The sequence below is a fragment of the Symphodus melops genome, assembly GCF_947650265.1.
Source record: "Symphodus melops genome assembly, chromosome: 17".
Taxonomy (NCBI): Eukaryota; Metazoa; Chordata; class Actinopteri; order Labriformes; family Labridae; genus Symphodus; species Symphodus melops.
Genome location: NC_136707.1, coordinates 2,042,289 through 2,057,820, shown reverse-complemented (window position 1 = coordinate 2,057,820; position 15,532 = coordinate 2,042,289). Strand labels below are relative to the sequence as shown.

General features: G+C 44.1%; 1 long non-coding RNA gene across 3 annotated transcripts in view; it reads left to right on the top strand.

The window, feature by feature from the left end:
* LOC306838849 overlaps nt 1-15,532 on the top strand; it is a 332,925-nt gene that overhangs the window by 251,866 nt on the left and 65,527 nt on the right. For all 3 annotated transcript variants that reach the window (XR_013781130.1, XR_013781131.1, XR_013781132.1), the window contains one exon: nt 14,241-14,319. This is a non-coding gene — a long non-coding RNA (uncharacterized lncRNA). The remainder of the gene's footprint in view (nt 1-14,240; nt 14,320-15,532) is intronic.

The window sequence follows — 15,532 nt, the reverse complement described above, 5'->3', positions numbered from 1 at the left end:
TGGTCGAGGCATTCTGCTCATGTTCCTCAACTCCTGCGCCAGGGTTTGACCTGTAAATTGGATCCAAGCATTGGCAAATGAAAGACAAATAAGATGTTTTTATTGGTTGGTATCTTGGCCCAGTCTTTTGTGTCTGAAATATATCCTATTTTTCTCTCCGTTTTAAGAAAACTGATATCTTTGCATTCTTTTGAGAACAAGCACAGACTATGAATGTCAGAATTTTCGGCTTTTCAACCCACATGCCTTATATCATGAACAAAGAAAACAGGCTAAAAAAGAATAAATACATGGGTAAAACAGTTTGCATTTGAACATTTGGTCCAATTTATTTGTCCAAAAAGACATATAATTTAATTCCATTGCATGTTTTGAATGTAGTTTGCATTGGAAGAGAAACACATTTCCCAAGCCAAATGGGGAAAAGCACAAACACAATTGGCAAGGTGCTGATGGATTTTATGTACAGAGGATGCATAATGCCCCGTGTCAAAAAAGCAAAGTGAAATTTTCTGTTAAATATGCAAAATCCCGGCTGTCTATTGAATGATAATGGCTCGGCACCTTGTCGCTGGGTTGCTGACTCCGTTGGCTTTGCTTCAAAGGCCTGTTGACTAACTTTGAAAAGACCTTGTGTTTCCTGACTCTGGGCTTTCTAAGATTGGACAAATGCAGCAGAAAGAAGGCTGTACGAGTGCCAGTCACGGCTTCCCCTAGACGCCGGAGGGATGTCAGCCTTTGAAGTGATAAAGACCCACTGTTTCTCAAGACAGCCATTTCAATATGGCCAAGCTCTGTGATGCGCTCATGTTTTTTTTTTTTTTTTTTTTTTTTTTAAATGACCATGTTGCGTCTGCGCACCAAGCCTTTCTTTGGAGGAATAACATTCTGCTTGAGTTTGTTTACACATTCTGTTTGTCTGGTTTCGAGCATGCCTGTGGTCTCATGGCCATAAATAAACAGACCCGTTGGTGAATGGGACTGCTCTGGGCTAGGTGCTTTGCTTCCATTTAAGGGAATTTAGATACTAAAGCAAACAATCTCATGTCATTCCTGTTATTGGATCGAAGATATTGTGCGTCTGGGTGAATAGCAGGTGCACAAAGATGATTGTGTGAAAAAGCCGTGACTTCAACCCAGCCAATCTTTGCCAGACTAACCTGTAAGAGAGCCAAGTGGCAGAACACTGCTGAAAAAAGCCCCTATGAAGGCCTCCTATGTCTCTGTTCATTGTATATTCCCTGATGTCATTACTCTAATCGAGTTAGCAAGTAAAGCTAGCATTTGAAGGAACAAATAATGCAGGGTCCGTTTACATTTCTTTTGTGTTTATTTTCTTTGAAACACTTCTAACATCTCTGGGAAATGAGCAGTTTAGATCTGATGCTTTCTGCTCGTTGGCTCTCAATTTCCGTCTTTGCCCTGTCGGTAATCCAACCTTGTTTACGGAACAACATCTGTGGCCAAATCACTTCAGCCCGTGTGGCTAAATGCAAGCTAAACTCTGCAGGTGTGTTTTAAAATCTGTCAGAAAGCCTGAAATCAGAAACCTTTAGGCTGTCCTCTTTAGGTGTTCGTACCTCTACCAGAGTAACTCCTCCAGCCTGCCAGTATTTGTATCAGGTGATGAAGGTGAAGTGTCAATAGATAGATAGATAGATAGATAGATAGATACTTTATTGATCCCGAGGGAAATTCAAGGCCGAGGGAAATTCAAGATGAGTCAGGCAAATGTAGACTTTAACTAAGAAGGGTTCAAGTCCAGTGTTAAACGGCAAAACTATCTCAAAATAGATGCTAATAATGTGCGCAATGTCTTATTAGCATAGAAAATGGTGGATAACTAAACAAAGGGTTAATGTTAACCCATTATTGACAAAACATTTAAAAAAAAACTCCCAGACAGCTCAGCGGACGTAAAAATAATATCGACCTTTTTTCAGCTTCTGTCATTGACCTTTCCATCTGGAACAACTTCTTTTTTTGTGGTTGAGTTAATGTCCTTCGTCCTTGTTTTCCTTCAAAATAAAGGCGTGTTTGTATCCCAACAGGAGGTAAATGAAACATAGAATAAGACAGTACAAACCTACAAAGTAAAAGCGCGACAAAAAAAACCCAGTTTTCATCAATGATTCTCAACTAAATTCAGAAAATCGGTTGTTGATTCTTAGACAGCCCTAATAATTATTGAAACCACCTCGTTTGGGTCATTCTGTATGTGCCTCTAAGTATAATTCATCATCATGGTAAGGCTTTAAGACTACCTCTTGAGTCCTCCGAATCCAGTCTGCATGATGTGCTCTGCGAACACCAGTTGTTATGTCACACGTGTAAAGGCTTAATAAATGGTGTGCGGAGCTCCACTTCATGAAAAATGGGCTGCTCCTTGTAATCAATGCGGGAGCAACGTGATTCCGGCTGGCCATTATTCTGTTGGCCTAATCATTTGAAGAACCCCGAGACAAACTACCACCTGCGCGCTGAGCATTGATCATGTGTAGGTATTCTATTAAATCTAATAATACACTTTCTTTTGGCTAAATCACCCTGCACATTTCAATACCAAATGACTTCTGTTCATTCTATTAAAGTGGAACTACTCTCAATTATGTTTCATAGTCCTATTGTCTGATGCTAATGAAGATGAAACACTTTCATTTTTCCACTTAATTAGTTCTTATTTAACAAAGGTGCTGTGCCATCAGACTCTTAAGAAGGAGCGCGTTCTCTCGTTTTCTTCTTCTTCTTCTTCTTCTTCCCCCATTTTCTGTTTCTTCTTTCCTCCATATGGCATTGGAAATAATCCGTTTGCTTTCATCCTTTTGTAGAAAATGTGTTTAGTTTTTTTTTTCAACTCTGTTTTAATTGAATCCCTCAAAAGAATCCACCTGATCCCTTTTTTTTTTTTTTTTGTGAGGGCGGGGTGTTGAATTAACTTATGTGCTGTGAATGCACTGATACTCCAGGTCCAGTTGGCAGGCAGTGCCAAGGACAGCTAATTGAAGGTGAATTGATAATGCCCCAGCTGTCTGTGTGTTGCAGCCTCATAGCCGGTCGGCTGTGCGCGTCTTTGATAAGTAATTCATCTGTTTGGCCTCGCAGCACTGCCTTGTTGCTTTCATGTCACTCTCTCTCTCTCTCTCTCTCTCTCTCTCTCTCTCTCTCTCGCGCTCTCTCTCTCTCTCTCTCTCTCTCTCTCTCTCTCTCTCTCTCTCTCTCTTTCGCTTGCACTCGATTTCTCCTTTCCTGTGTGTGTGTGTGTGTGTGTGTGTGTGAAGCCTTGGATGCTAACCTCCCCCAGGCTATGTGTCTGTAGTCATGGTCAACAGGGGGTGAATCCTCCGCTCTCTCTTGCTTTCACACTCTTGGTCTCTGAGTGGCATTATGGTACTTCATCTCTCTCTTCCAGGCTTCTTTCTAATTGGACCAACTCCCAACTTGCTGAAAAAAAAAAAACCTCTGCAAGTCTGCCACCTATCCTCATCAAAAGTTCATCTTCAGAAAACAGTCCTGAGACTCCTACTGATGTGGCACCCAGAGGTGCAGCTCACTAGGACTCCACTGACCTCCTCCTGTTGCTTTAAAGCCAAACTCTCTGACCTCGTCTTACCCCATATCAGCTCTCATTTTAGTTTTGTTTTTTTCCCCCTTTTTTTTGCAGCACAATTCATTAACATGTTTGAGGTGGACGTGGCGGGGCCACAGCGCCGCATCTGAATCAATGCCCTCGCCTCCCAATCTGCCCTTTATCATGTTAATATGATTTCCATTGATGGAACGCTTTTTCAAAATGGCATCCCTCTATGGTTTTACATATTGACTTTTTAATTCATGGCCCTCAGTGCCGCATCACTCTTGTTGTGCCGCCACTGCAAGAACGCTCCGAGATCAGAGACGGATGTTGCTTGAGTGTGGAATTGACTTCAGGGCAGTGTTTTTTATTTTCTCTTTTTTTTTTCTCCTGACTTTGTGCAACTGTGTGCGTGTGTGTGTGTGCGTGTGTGTTTGTGTGCATCTGTGTCTCCAGCTCCACCCCTTTCTGAGAGCTGCTGTCTCCCTGATGCTGAACGTGTGTGTGTGTGTGTGCGTGTTCTCTCGTTAAGCTCGAGCCAGACAGAAAAAAAAAAAAAAAACAAGACTCTGCTCCGGTTTCATGTCGCTGGGGCGATGAGTAACTCGCCTCTTTGCTAATGTTCTCACCAAAATACAACCCGGCCTCAATAGTAATAATGTTTACAGCTCCTCCCAATAGCCAGTGGAGAATTGCCTGAACCTGTAACATAGCTATAACAGGAAATGGAGAATTTAATGCCCCGTAGAGTTGCGTAGCTCCAGCAGTAAAATAGATATTTTATTATATATATTATGAAGACTGAAGGATGTCGATCCTTTTCCTGTGCCTTTCTTTTCTGAGGAGTTCAGCCGCCGTGTTGTTTTGTTTTGAATGTTTATTTCCTGAAATATCATGTCATAAAGAGACTCAGTCGAGGGGAAACTGTTATTTTTATCAGTGCGCTGTGTCTCGCAGCGTGTTTCAAACATTCCAGGCGTTACAAGTTTGATTGAGATCCAAAAAGTCTCGCGGGAAAAAAAAAAAAATCATTGTGTAGAGTAAGAATATGTCTATTAAGTCCGTGTTTTGAAGGAACAATTACAAGATCTGAATCCCCATTTGTGTCGTTACCAGATGAACAGATCAACTGCAGGTCAACTCTCCTCACTGACACTGAAACAATCCCAAACATCTTGCACTGCACCCTTAAACCGTCTCCGTTAAGTTTATAATACTTGTACTTTATATTTAGGAGCTGCTCAAATCACAACAGTCAGCGGCTCGCCAATAAACCGCTCACGCTGAGCTGGAAACAAAACGGTGTTGTTGACAAAAGTCAAACAGCAACATTTCAGTAACGCATGTGGATACAGCTGTTATCTACCCGCTGTATGACGTTTGAGTTAGGAGCTGCTGTGATTCAGTTTGTTCGAGTGGTTCGAGTTCGATCCCAAGCTCCTGCAGCAACATGTCCGACGTGTCCTGAGACACTTGACCCCGCTCCCCGCTGCTTCATCGGCAGCGGTGCATGTTGATGAATAGGATCAATTTCACTTCACACAGCAGCATCTACCATCAGTGTGTGAGTGTGGAGGTGTACCAGTTACCCTTTGACTTTGGTTTAGAGGAACCACTCGGCCCCTGATGTTGAAGTGGAAGTCTACACCTTTTCGGACATATCGTAACGACTGTTTTATTTTGCACAGTTTTGTTCTCATGTTACCCTTTATCGTCTGAAGCTTTGTAATTTCATGTTAGCAGTTCCGAGGTGACCTTTAGCATCTTTCACGGGCCGATTTGGTGTCCCGTTCAACGTGAGTTCAGTGTCCGCTGGACGTATGGGTCCCTCCTTCACGTCTGTTTCAGGGAACCCTGAAGTGTCTGTTTCAAGGTACCCTAAAGTCATCATCCTCAGTGTATGTGCTTGTGATCATTTAAAGTTATTGAAGTTGAAATTACTTCTGACAAAGTTTCAAGCTCCAGATGAAATTCAACGTCAGAGGTGCTGCTGAAACTCGCTTATGTTCAGACAGTTGTCTGACGTCGTTTGAGGGGACCTCAAATTACGCTGCGGCGAATTTCATCGGCGCCAACTGGGAGCAACAGTTGACTGCTCTTATAGCGGTCAATTAAAGGAAAATGAAATCATTGTCAGAGCACCGACGTTTGATGCACAGCGATTCAATCAGCGAATGCGTCTGATCGTAAAACGTTTCATTTACAGCGACAGCAGCAGCCGCCAGCCAATCACTTTGTCTTTTCTTTGGCGGTTGACACTGAGCTTCAGCCGTGTACGTCTGGCGGGGGGGGGGGGGGGGGATGTTGGGGTGGGGGGTTCCTCGGTGGAGAGCTTTGCAGATCTATGTTGAGCTCACTGATTAAGCAACGGCTCTTCTCTCCATTTCGAATGACAAGCTGCCAGGGACTTTGGTTTTTAAATTGTGCAATTAGTGATCTGGCATGCTTTGCTTGGCTTCAGTCAGACTCAAATCCCAGTCCAGGGCCTTAGCTGAAGCGCAGTCGACAACACATACTCCAGGAGCATTTGTCAGACAAATTCATCTGAGCCTCCACTTCCACTCGCCTCTCTGAGCACACTAACCTCCCCGCAAATGTCAGCCAGACTATTTACTGTCTCACCGGTGGGTAAACAGTGGTGATCCGGGGTTAGGTAGCTCCAGATTTACTGAGAGTCTCTCCTCATTCCAAGCACATGATAATTCACTGTTTCCTGTTTGTTTGTTTATTTTTGCACAGACGCAAAAAAAAAAAAAGTGTCGAGTGTGCACTGTTCTCTGCCAAAGTTGAACTCGTATTCACTGTGTTAAAAATGATCCATTTCCCTGCAGTCATAAATTATAAATATATTTACATTTACAATATCCACCTAGGATTGCTGCAATAAATCTGCATAACCGTGCTGGGTTTAATGCAGCAAATATATAAATGAGGTTTCTCCCTTAAAGGTTGCAAACTCACAAACCAGCCCCCTTTTGATCATTATGTTTCGCTCCAAAATGCAAACCGGCTTATATAACACAATTATTACTGTACTATATAAATAACCTAAGCTGGAATAATATTGGGAACAGCTTAGATAATAGCCTTAATATTTAATTTCCCCCCACCCCTCTTTGAAGTCGCGCCTTGCTACATTAAAAGTTCAAGAAGAATATGGTAAAACTTGTCATCCCCACCAAGATTCATTTGAACATGTATTTTTTAATGGACTCTTGTAGGAGTCGGGTTTCCGCTGCTCTGAGAAGTGCTTTCATTTCAGCAGTAGTTTGTTTCAAGTCTAAAGCCGAGCATCAGGAGCCTCGCGTCTGACCAGCTGGGATTTAATGTGCCTCGCTGACAGATGAAAAACTTGCTAAGTTGCAGAAAAAAATATTCTGAATTACAAGTACCTTTTCCCCCCCCCTCCTCCCCCTGCCCCCCCTCCTCCTCCGCCTCTTGCATCCAGAAGTGCAGCTGGATACTAAATATTATTTTTCCGGTTGGCGGAAACGACAGTCATTTGCAGAAATGACATTATCTCCCATTTACGACTGCTGTATTTGCTGCGGTAATTAACTTTTTAATGCTGGGAATTTTGATACCTATTACAAATTAGCCACATTTCTTTGTGTGCTCTCTCATCGGGGACACAACAAACACAAGACGTTAGACACGTTTGGGATGCTAATTCCCCCCCCCCCCCCCCCCCCCCCCCCCCCCCCCCACACACACACACACACACACACACACAGCTTTTGTTCTGTCGCAGTGACAACTGTTGGATGGGCCCGGCGAGCGCAGGCAGCCAAGCTGGATGTTCTAACATTCATCCACAGTGGATCCAGGCAGCAGTGGTGGGAAGACATAAAATTGCAGAAATCATGGCCTACAGTATGTGTCCCAATTTCCAGTTTTGGGCTTTCAAATCTATGAGAGTGATTCTTTTTTTTTTTTTTTTTTTTTTTTTACTGATGATCACTTTCCTCCCTCAGGAAGAGAAGCTGTAAATGTTAACAACACCGAGTTTTTCAGAATCTGGCACAGGCTGCGATCACATCTCTCTGCCAGTATATCTATCCACTGCTGCTGCTGTTTAATATGTTTTAACAAATTGTCACTGGAAGAGCTGGAAAGTATCTCAGCGCATTTCCTTTTTGCAATTTACTTAAGAAGAAATTTGAGGCAAGAAAGTCATTTTTTTCTTTTTTTATTCCTTTACACAAAACAGCGTGTAGATGTACAGTGTTCTACTGACGGATCAAATAAAGATCCTTTACAGGGAAGGAAACTCGGTTTCTAGGTTTCAGGATGTTTTCAAAGAAATGCCGCTCTTCCCTTTTTTTGTGTTTAAAAGATTTATTTTTGGGGGGACTTCGAGGATATTGGAAGAAAAAGAAAGGAGGTAAAGATCCGTGTGCAGGTCAGATTCCCTCCCAGGCCGTCCGCTCGGAGGACCCGTCGCAGCGCCACCTGCTTTTTAATGAGAAAAGCACAAACGTGGGTTTGCAGAGGATGTTTCAGGAGTCGAGGTCGGTCAAATGACCTGTGAGGTTGGCAGATTTACAATTCTACAATTAGTTTATCAGACACTTTTAATCAAAGCAACGGAGAGCAGAGAGTAAGAACAACCCGAGCAAGGATCTAGAGGAGAGGAAACAGGAAGTGCAAACTTCATAGGAGACAGGAAATGACAGCTGATCTTGAAAGTTGTAATCATTATCACCATCATTACTTTCATGAAGTGAATGCAAGCTGGGGCTTTAGCTGCCTGACCACTGCTGATGTGCCCTTGAGCAAGGCAGAAATTCTGTTGGTTTGAAGGTGGTTTAACAGTTGCAGAATAAAAGTGTTGGCTTGTTAAGTGTGTGTTAAATAAACACTGAATCACAGCAGGTGTTTGGGTTTTTTTCATGGCACCATCACGCCACATGTGACACTGATCACATGCATTAATCACGCCGCTCACAGCGCTCTGCCATTCAGCCAGACTGTGCGCATTGTGTGCTATGATGTAAGATCCACAGCTGGATTTGTAGGTGATGGAGAAACGCCTGCGTGTTTCATCCACATCGCCCCACCCAAGGCGCTTTTTTTTCTCGTCTCCCAGAGCCAACATGGCAATTACAGGCGCTGTCAGTCTCTGTCAGACGTGGCATCGGTGATCAATCCAGCCCATTGGACTCAGGACGTGAGACAGGAACATACATGCAGGGGAATTAAATCCCCCCCCCCATGCTCCCCGGCCGGCTGTTCAGCCAGCCTCCTCCGATGGGATCGAGCGCGGATCCATTTTGTGTTACCGGCTGCTTTTTTTTTTTTCTCTCTCTCTCTCTCTCTCTGAAGCAACATCTGTCTATTTCAACCCTCAAAACTCCAACCGTTCCTCTTCAAACAAAACAACAACACTTACCATCACAACAGTGTATGGCTGTGAACCTCATGTTTTAAATGTCTGTCTCGTCTTTTTTCATTCTGTTAGATAAGCAGCCAGATGCAAACAGGGGAGAAAAAAAGGAAACTAATTCCAAAACTGTCCAGAAACATGAAAGCGTGATGTCAGGTGAAAGGCCTTTTGAACTGCCAGTGTCGCACAGGAACTGAACTCCACCACAGGAAGAGCTCCGCCGTAACCAAGGCAACAATAATGTATACCAGAATGCATTGAAGCAAAAGAAAAAAAAAAAAAAAAAAGTGCCCCAGTATGACACAATGTGAGGGTGATGCAATCAGCGCTCATGCAGAGGTCAATCAAACTTTTGGGTGACTTTTGAGTGACGCCGCGTTTTCAGCTTTTTCTAACAGGAGCCGCTTCTTTTTTTTTTTTTTTTTTTTTTTTTCTGAGACGTTGTTGAGCTGTCAACATGTTAATTTCCCGCTCTTTTTGAATGCATCTCACCTGTTACTGTAACTTCATCTAAACGTTGCAGTGTCTGTTTTAGCTGCTTTCTGGGTTGTTGTAGCGGTTTGTCAGGAGGCTAAAGGCTAGCCTCAGCGCTCTGCCGACGACCATCGACAGGCTTTAAGAGTCCGCTTCAGAAAGTAATGACTGATGAGACTGAGACGTCCATATTTATACAGTCTATAGTACTTATCAACCTTATCTACATCTAGCAAACAATAGATTTACAAACTTTGGTCAAATGGAGTTTTAAAACATTTAGCAGAGAAAATTCAATGTAGATAGACTCTTGATGTGTCGACGTACATGCATTGAGTATTATGTCAGCGGTTTCAGGTGTTTGGGGTGGATGTGAGGGCTGACACCGCCCCTCCGCCCCTGAGGTTTCCAACACGCCCCTGCCTTTTGGCACCAGCACGGAGTCAATAACTGAAATAATGGTAGAAGTGGGCCGACCAGAAGCAGATTACATGATCACAAAATAACTCCTGGAGCACTCTGGACACTGCAGATGGATTTCAGAGTATGTGAGGCTGTAGTTTTTTTTTTCCCTCTAAGTGCACAGCTATCACAGTGTCAAACCTCTGAGGGAGGGGAGAACAAAAAAAAAAAAAAACGGGCGTAATAGCCTCATTCTTAACTTCATTTCATTGTGGCTCCTGTGCATGTAGATTATTCTCACGCACCCCCGGCTGCCCCTGCACAGCACAACAGATAGAGATCTATATCTACGATCGCCAGGGAGACTGAGGCGTGGGGGGGGGGGGGGGGGGGGGGCTTTGTAAGGCTACGGGTCCCTGCCTGCGTGCACCCCTGTGCTCCAGCTATGGGTAAAGAAACAGGCATTCACGCTGACCTCAGAGCTGTTGTTTAATCACCAGGGCATTTTAATGGCTTGTCAGAGTAATGAAATATGGTTGGAGGCTACCTGGTGCAAACATTACGATAAATCCCTCTCACACGAGCCTACGCAGGGCTTAATGGTTATAAATCATCACTTTGGGGAGAGAAAAATGACAGCTATTAAAATAATGAATGGGATGATTAATTTTTCACATTAAAGATTAAAAGCTATGAGAGGTATCATCAGATATTTGAGCCGCCGTAAACGTTTGAAAGTGAGAGCTTATTTTCCCGCACTTTTACGACGCCCTCCGTTTCTTCACTGTCATCCCGGTTTCTGCCCCCTTTTTATTTGGAGGGGGAATGGGGGGATATTTGTCCCCCCCCCACCCTTTTTTTCGCCGACACACACAGGCATCCCTTACACCTAATTTGTGCTCTTGTAAAAGTGCTCTGAGGGGGAAAAAAGCCTTGAAGAACACTCATTGCTTGAGGCAGTACAGGACCCTCTCAGCCTCTCTGCAGGGGCTCCTCAAGGCTCTCACCGACATTATTTCACACCTCTAAAGCTGTCATACCTATAGCCTCACACAAGAAGAAGAATAAGCCAGAGGTAGTTTTTGCTTTGTTTTGGTTTTTTTTCTTCTCTTCGCCGTGCTTGTCAGCTTTCCCATGCTACATCAGCTCTAATGCGGACGAGAGCTGATTAGTCAACTTCCTCGTTGTCGAACAGAGACGCTACATTACAAGACGCGCTGACTGAGCCCCCCCCCCCATGTATAGACAAACCATGACAAGCTTCCTCCCTTCGTCAGATGGCTCCCAGGAGAAGCTGCATTATTGCACATACGTTCCTAATTCGCCGCTCACTTCCTGCGTTGTTTCCGACATATATCACCCAAATTGCACGGCGAAAGATTAGAGAGGAGAAGCATAATTAGAACATTAATAACCATATCATGTTAGGGAACATAAGTAATTGAGTTTTTTTTTTTTTTTATGATGAATGAGAATGTAAACAAAAGGCAGGAGAGAGTGAGCGCTTCAATTAGATATTCCACGCAGCGCAGTGTCTCAGCAGAGACGTTTTCAGCGCGGGCTTCTCCCACCGTTGGCCCAATTATTTCTGTGTTCCCAGGCAATGATGGCGTTGCTTGTCCATCTGCAGCCTTCAAAGAGGGATATTCAAATCGTCTCATTGAAGCAACGGCTCCATTTGTTGGCAGAGAATAAATTGTTGGCTTGGAGTTTTTTTTTTTTTTTCTTTTTTTGTATCTGCTCAGAGCAACGCCAGGTATTTGTGCAGCTAAAGTTATTTACAAAGTGGTGGGAAATTTAAAGGACTCCTCTGGTGTTTTCCCCCCCATTTGATTGCTGCCTCTCTTTTTTTTCCTTCTTTTTTAAACGTGCATGTGTGTGTGTGTGTGTGTGTGTGTGTGTGTGTGTGTGTTTGGTTCTTCTTCTGTGTTTATTTCACATGCTGTCACCGGAGACTCCCGCATGATGGCCGCCCACACCTCCTTCATGTTCTTCCAGCTCCTTCTCCCCCGCCCCCCCCCCCTCTCCTTTTTTTTTTTTTCTTTTGCCGTCTGCTAATGATCCAGGGACACCAAATAAAGGGCCACTGAAACAAAATGGCCACCTTAGCTGCCCACTTATATCTCAACCTCTTCCCTCTCGAATCAATTCTGACATTTCATTCTGCCCTTATAGAAGGTAATGGTGCATTCAGAGGTTGTTACCGATAATGTTGAAACGGCATTGCTTGGTTTCATTGGATACTGTAACCTCTTCGGCTCCTCTCCACCTTCTTCCTCTTCTTCCTCTCAGCCCTGAGACGCCCATATTTACCGGCTCAAACGTCTCTTTTTTTGCACACTGTTTTCTTCCTCTTCCATTTTCTGTTAACAACTCACCAACTCGTGTTTGTATTTTCCTCCCACTCTCGTGTTCACACTACATGAAGTGAAAACACTCTTTTAAGTCGGGTAGTCAATATGCTGTTCCTAATACATTATTTAGCGCCTACGGGCTGTACATCAGAGTGCGCTAAACAACTGTTTCGGTTTTGCACTCATAATCATGTAGAGAGAAATCACAGAGCCAGATGTCTGGCCCTCGTTTTACAGCATTTATGTTTTCCTCCGAGTTGATGTAAAATTCATCCTTCCCCGTTTTATTTATCCCCCCGTTTTCACAGACTCAACAATTAGTCAATTCCCAATCAACAAGAGAAAAGAAATTGCTTTTAATTACTTTTGATAAATGACAAATTGTGTTGGCATGGCTCCCTGCAAATGCTTAATCAGGTGCTGGGCGGGGTAGGGAGGCGGGTACCGGGGAGAAGGGATTTCTGCTGGGATGAAATCAATGCGCTCTCTCCGCGGTTCACCGGCTGGGCTTCTGGGCGGCAGCCAACCCGAGGCCTGCACCAGATACAGCAGTCAGCAGAAAGCAGTGCAGCCACACACTGAGGCGGAAACATGCTGCAAAGCTACGCAGCGTATGCACCGGCGTGTCGCAGACGAACTCTGTGCAGGTTCTCATGAGGAGATGTGTGTGTGTGTGTTTTTTAAGACAGTGATGCAGATGCACATTCAGTCACTCCCTCTGTAACCCTCAAATGATGAAGTCCCCGGCAGATCATTTGATTACATAAATGTAATAACACCTCTTTAAAATGAATTGTAGCCATATGTTCTGTGCCTAAATGTAATTACAAAAAGCTCCAGCATCATTTCTTTGTTCAAAGATTCACTTAGAGACAGACTTAACGGGTCCCTTTCTTCAATTTTAGATTACGGAAGATTAGAAGAAGTGTTCAAATCTGCAATGCTCCAGGTCCTGAAAAAAAATCTGTATAGTGTGTAAATGTAAATTACACAACAGAATGTGATCATCTGCAAAATATTGAACCCCCCCCCCATTTGATTTCAAAAACAACGTGTGACAAGTGCTCATATGGTTTGATTTCAAGCTCCGCCTTTCAAAAAAGTTTGGTCTTAAATTTCAGATTCTCCAAAAATGATGTAGATGATGAAATCCCCAGATTCTGTGTATTTATTTGTTAAAAAAAAAAAGAAAAGTTAGTCTTGGGTGCCAAAAATCTAAAATACAAACAAAACATGAGTCTTCATTTGTTTCAATTTTTGCAACCACATTCTTCCACTGAATGACTCCGCCTCTCTCTGGGACGCTAACCTGCTGCCACTGAACCGCCTGAAATCTATCAGGCCATGTTGTGTTTTCCAGCCTTTTGTTTCCACTGTCCAAACTTTTTTTTGAAAAAGATACAGTGAGCGTAAAAGTTTCCTCAAAAACACATTTCTTATTTTCGTCATCTGACACGTTGTGTATTTATGTTTGACACACTGTGTAGGGATTGGAGTTGTGCAAAGCGAAGGAAGAATCTGTTGCGACTGCGTCTTTGTCGACAACCAGACAACATTTCTGTCACCAGCCATGTTGCCGTGTGTGTGTGTGTGTGTGTGTGTGTGTGTGTGTGTGTGTGTGTAACCATCGTGCATGTGTGGAAAACAAAGAACTTGCACTCATCAAATGAATATGGCAGCTATGCACAACAGGGGGGAAATTAATGTCCTGTTGTCTATTTAGAAATGATTCTATAATGTAAAGGGTTGGAGGGTTAGCGTTCTTGGTCTAATAGGTCCCTCTGGTGTGTGGATTCTGTAAACATTATGCACCATGTGTGACAGAGACAGGCCTGTTTGTTTCCTGTTTCCAGACTTTGTGCTAAGCTAGGTTAACTATAGCTTCACTCCGGCCATTAGATTTATAATGACATCGATCCAGCTTCTCTTCTTTGGATCTCAGAGAAGAATGCGTAAAAGTGAATTCCCCCCCCCCCCCCCCCCCCCCAAAAAAAAATAAGGTGCCTATCAGTGTGTATTTCTAACCGGAGCTTCACTTTGTCCCTCTCTGCAGACTTCTTCAGCAGCGAGTCAAGTAACCCAGCTTCAGCCCGACCGGCTTTACCTGTACATGGAGACCCCCAGCTGGGCAGGTAGGCCTCTCATGTTGACTTCACCCTGCATGTTCTGTCCTCTCTGTCAGCAGCTTACACCCAGCCGTACTCCCGGTTGGTTTCTTTGCACTGAGCCGAGGTGGAAACGTTTTTTTTAGAAATGCAAACTTTCAATAAAGGGTCGACATTTTCCTGCTTCACAAAACTCCCAGACATCATTAACAGGCACACCAATCTGGGTGTAGATATGAATGGATTATCATCAGCGGCTGCATGGCCTCCTTCTTCTTAACTAAACCAGGAGGAGAACAGTTTTCTCTTTCAGAACTTTATTGAGCAGTCAGAGTGAGGTCCATTGTGTAAATCTGACTGAGCAAACATGACAAATGTGTTCTGGGTTTACTCACGTTATAGCTTCAGTCATATATTTAAAGTCCATCTGTGTTGGAGTTCTTTGCCTGCCAAAGGTCACGATTTCGAAACGTGCAGCTATAGATGGGGCATTTGAAGAACAGATGCTTCGGCGTCTTTTGAAAGGTACCGCAGCTGCTTTCTTGTCGATGTTTCCTGACGTGTCTCCTCTCCCGTGCACGCTTTCCGGACGTTTATTTAAGAGCTGGAGTTCAGCCCGGCCTCACATGAGGAGCTCCAGAGTTTTGAGGGAAACTGCTTCACGCCTTCTCGCTGTGGACGCACCGTTACTGTAATATAGCCTGTATGTATGCACGCCTTACTCTCCCCTATCCGGCCATATTGTGCTAATGTGTGCTGGTTAAGTAGCGGAAGACTAGAGAAAGACTCTTATCCATATGCCTGAGAGCCCAGAAGCCGGTGTGATCTCTCCCCAGATGGAGTCCTCTGCCTCCCCTCCCGTCCTCGGTGGAGCCATATAGCAGGTGGCAGCGAGGATCAATGGGCCTCCGCCATTACCTCCTCTCCACTTCACATCTCCAGCCTCATCTCCAGGGGGGGCCGGCGGGGCACGCTGCGCATCTCGCTGCAGCACACCGGGAGAAATAGGGACGTTTTCCATTAGTCTAATTGCTCGGTTATAGTTCTATATTATTGCCGTGATCACCACTGCGGCTTGGTAATGATGGACCTCCCGCGCCCCCACGTATAGCTGGTGGGTGTTATGTGTCCCCCGTCACCGCCCATTGAAACTCAGCTTTGCAGTTGGGTGTAGGAGGAGAGAACACAAACTTAATGCTGAGAAGAAAACAGGAGGGTAAAAAAAAGAGGGGCAAGTGGG